The sequence below is a fragment of the Chinchilla lanigera genome, unplaced genomic scaffold (assembly GCF_000276665.1).
Source record: "Chinchilla lanigera isolate Chin_1 unplaced genomic scaffold, ChiLan1.0 scaffold00094, whole genome shotgun sequence".
Taxonomy (NCBI): domain Eukaryota; kingdom Metazoa; phylum Chordata; class Mammalia; order Rodentia; family Chinchillidae; genus Chinchilla; species Chinchilla lanigera.
Window position 1 is genome coordinate 5,883,793 of NW_004955495.1, and position 4,242 is coordinate 5,888,034.

Below are 4,242 nucleotides of genomic sequence, written 5' to 3' on the forward strand. Positions count from 1 at the left end.
GGCACACACCTCTAATCCCAGCTATCTGGGAGGCTGAAGCAGGAGGACCCCAAGTCCAAGCACAGTCTAGACAACTTAGTGACTTCCCAATACCCTCTCTCCAAATCAATAGTAAGGGCTGGGATGCAGCTCAGTGGTGAGTGCTTGCCAAGCATGCGTGAGGCCTTGGGTTCCATTTCCAATGCTTAAAAAAAGCTCTGGATCCATCTCTCCCGGCTGCACCCAACCTCATCCATGGGCTGCCCAGGTCAAGGGAGGGATGGGGTTAGACCTGCACTGAACTGCAGCCCCTCAGCGCCCAGCTGCTGCCCACATGTGGGGCATGGAGGTTGGGAGAAGGACTCGGGCCAGGGGAAGATGCTCCCTGCTCCGCTTGTCTCTGGCCAGGAAGAAAGGAACTTTCGTCTTCCAATTCTTCTCTAATTAGCTGAATGTCAGCACCACACTTGACCCGGCCAGGGACTCTGCTAATGAGGTCCGGGATCTGCTCAAGCCCCAGGGGGGTTCCTTGGGGCAGGGACTAGAGTCCAAGACTCTTCCTTTCTTGCTCCCTTTTTTTTCCCCATGTCTTCTTCTTTGTTTGTTCGTTTGTTTGTTTTGTTTTTTGGTCTTTTTGAGACAGGGTCTCTCTATGCAGTTCAGGCTGAACTTGAGCTCACTTTGTAGCCCAGGCTGGTCTCGAACTCACAAGGATCCTCCTGCCTCAGCCTCCTGAGGGCTGGGATTACAGGTGTGCGCCACCACGCCCAGCTATGTCTTTTTTTAAAATTTTTTTATGTGGTGCTGGGGATTGAACGGAGGGCCTTGGCATGCAAGGCAAGAGCTCTACCACTGAGCCACATCCCCAGCCCTTTCATGTCTTTTTGAGACAGGATTTTGCTATGCAATTCAGGCTGGGCTTGAACTCAGTAGCTCAGGCAGGCCTCAAACTGAACTCTCCGAGATCCTCCTGCCTCATTCTCCCAAGTGGTGGGATTACAGGCATGAGCCACTAGGCCCAGTGTATCTGTTTTGTCTTGTCTTTTTCTTTCTTTCTTTCTTTCTTTCTTTCTTTCTTTCTTTCTTTCTTTCTTTCTTTCTTTTTTTGGTACTGACAATTGAATTTAGGACCTTGTGTTTCCAGGCTCTTTCCTTTCCTTCTTTCTTCCTTTCTTTTTTGTTTTGTTTCAGACAGGGTCTCACTATGTAGTCCAGGCTGGCCTTGAGTTCCCTGTCTAGCCCATGCTGGCCTGGATATCCTGGGGAATCTTTCTGCCTCAGCCTCCCAGGACAAATGCCTGATTTAGGACACTTAACAAACAGACTGAGGGCCCTGGCTTGCGGCTCAGCGGCACAGCACCTGTCTGGCAAGCTCGAGGCCCTGAGTTCGATTCCTGGTACAAAAAAACACAAGGCCCAAGAGGAGTCTCATGGGCACAGGGCTTAAGCCCAGGAAAGGCTTCAAAGGGTGACCTACAGACTAGGTGGAGTGGTGCACACCTGTTATCCCGGCACTCAGGAGACTGAGGCTGGAGGGTTCAAGTTAAGAGGTCAGCCTGGGCTACATAACAAGACCATGCCTTAAAAAAAAAGAAAAAACGACTGGGCATGGTGGCACACACCTGTAATCCCAGCACTTGGGAGGCTGAGGCAGGAGAATCATTGCAAGTTCGAGACCAGTGTAGGCTACAAAGTGAGCTCAAGGCCAGCCTGAACTGCATAGCAAGACCCTGTCTCAAAAAGACAAAAATAAATAAATAAATAAACAAACAAATAAAAAGGCAGCCAGGTGGACAGCACATACTAGCATTCAGGAGGCTGAGGCAGTGGGATCACAAGTTCCAGTCCAGTCTGGATAACTCAGCACCTCAGTGACTTAGCAAGACCCGGTCTCAAAATAAAAAATAGAAAGGGCTGAGGACGGAGCTCAGTGTTGAAGGCGCCGGGCTCCATCCCCAGTTACCCGCCCGCCCTTAAGAAGGTTTTGCTGACAGAATGCCAGACAGAGGGCAGGGGATGCCCTGAGAGACAGGAAGCGCTGCCTCCTTGGTTGCTGGCATGGGCTGCACACTGAGGGGGGGGTGGGGCCACCCCTGGGGCGGGGGCGGGGTGGGGACGCCCAGCAGCGCCCTCCTGCCTGCCCCTCCCCTCCCCCGCCCCACTGGCCACCCTGACCGGCCCCCAGCTGTCCTCAGCCACCTGTCCCTGTCTGTTCCAGCCGCCCTCCCACGCCCCATCGTGTCCGCAGGGCCGCGCAGAGGCTGTGGGGTAAGAGGGGCTGGGGGAGGCCTGGGCAGAGTGCGGGACCCCGGCATGGGGGGAGGGCATCTCTGAAGTCCACAGGAGTCCCCAAGGTCTGTAGCGGCCCGCCCCACACACACCTGGACCAACACGCCTGCCTCCCATGCGGGCCGGGCCCCTCCCCCAGTGCCGTCGGAGTCCCCGGGAGGGGGGGCCTCGCGGCCGGCAAGGGCACTCACCAACGCTGACCGGCGGCCAGAGGCCCTGGGCACTCCCGAGAGCAAGGCTGTGGGTCTGGCTTCAAGCTCAGCCTGAGTCTCCAAGGAGTCCAGCTCCAGCCTCAGTTTCCCCCCCGGCCACGTACAAGCAGAGCAGCAACAGGAGACAGGGACCCAGTGCAAGGATCAGCAGGTGCCTAGGGCCTCCTCTCCTGTCCCCAGCTGTCACCCAAACCGGGCTGGCTCTGCCTGCTGGGGCTTTGACCCCCGAGGTCCCTGGGGTGCAGCTTTTTTTGTATTTTTTGGTCCCCATCACCACCACCATTCCCAGCCCTTTTTATTTATTTAGAGACAGGTCTTGATAAATGCTAAAATTGCCCGGTTTGACTTCAAACTTTCTATCTTCCTGCCTCAGCCTCCCACAATGCTGGGATGACAGGTAGAAGGCTTTGGGGTGGGGTGTTGAGTGCCAGGAAAAGTGGGTGAGGATGGTCTGCGTGGAGGAGACCCCAAGGAAGGGACAGCCCGGGAGGACTGTCTGCCCTGGCCTGCTGGCCTTGGACACCAGATAAAAATAGTCCCTGGTCTCAGAAAACATGAGCTGACCTGGGCCTGGGTTCTGATTTGGGCTGTACCTTTGACTCATTGCTGTGTGGCTTTGGGAGGTTTCTAGTCCCTCTCTGACCTCCTACAGCCCTGGCTGCTGCACTCAGCAGTGCAGGAGTGTGACCCCGGAGAGGCGAGACCACCACCAGCACGGGGACAGTCTCAGGGCAGGCGTGAGGGAGATGATGGCGGTGCCCAGGGCTGCACCTTGTAATAGCCTCACACTGCAGCAGGCAGGTGACACCTGCCTTTCATCTCAGCACTCTGAGAGGCTGAGGCAGGAGGATCCCAGCCTGGGCAGTTTAGCAAGACCTTGTCTCCAAAGAAGAAACAAGCTGCGTGTGGTGGCGCACACCTGTAATCCCAGCACTAGGGAGGCTCAGGCAGGGGAGTCATTGCAAGTTTGAGACCAGCCTGGGCTACAAAGTGAGCTCAAGGCCAGCCTGAACTGCATAGTGAGACCCTGTTTCCGAAAGACAAAAAAAAAAAAAAAACCCCACAAAAAACAGCCGGGCATCAGGGTGCACACCTATAATCCCAGCACTTGAGAGGCTGAGGCAGGAGGACTACAGCAAGTCTGAGACCAGCCTGGGCTACATAGTGAGACAGGCTGGCCTGAAAGTCATAGTGATCTTCCTGCCTCAGCCTCCCCAGTGCTGGGATTACAGGTGTTTATCACCACACCCAGAGATCAAAGCCTGCTATGCACATGTGCAAGTCTGCTAAAATGAAACCCATTCATCTGTATAACCAAACAAAAAAGTGAAGAAACTAAAATCAGTGGGGCTGTGACAGTCGCCGCGGTGTGGACAGACTTTGAGGATGCTGCGCTCAGTGAGAGATACCAGCCTTTAAGGACGCACAGCGTGGGCTCTGTGAACAGGAAACGCCCAGGATGGGTGATGCCAGAGACAGGAAGTGGCCTCGTGAGTGCAGGGCTGGGGAGGAGACAAGAGTCAGTGTTTCCTGGGACAAGGCGCAGTGTGGGGAGATTGACAGTTGTGGAGGTGGACGGTGGTGACGGCCTCACAGCCATGGGAATAAGCTAAATGCCATCAAGCCATGTCCTAGCTAAATCCCCAGCCCCTGTGTCATGTATACTGTACCGCAGTAAAGAATCGATCAAGGCTGGGGATTTAGCTCAGTGGCAAAAGCGCCTGCCTGGCAAGCGCAAGGTCGTGAGTTCAGTTCCCAGTAC

The 4,242-nt window shown here is 55.1% G+C and overlaps 1 protein-coding gene across 1 annotated transcript in view; it reads left to right on the top strand.

Annotated features, from left to right (window-relative positions):
- Positions 1 to 2,215: 2,215 nt before the first annotated feature.
- Jsrp1 (junctional sarcoplasmic reticulum protein 1) overlaps positions 2,216 to 4,242 on the top strand; it is a 7,220-nt gene continuing 5,193 nt past the window's right edge. The window contains exon 1 of the mRNA XM_005405907.2: positions 2,216 to 2,247. The gene's annotated coding sequence lies outside the window, so the exon portion shown is untranslated. The remainder of the gene's footprint in view (positions 2,248 to 4,242) is intronic.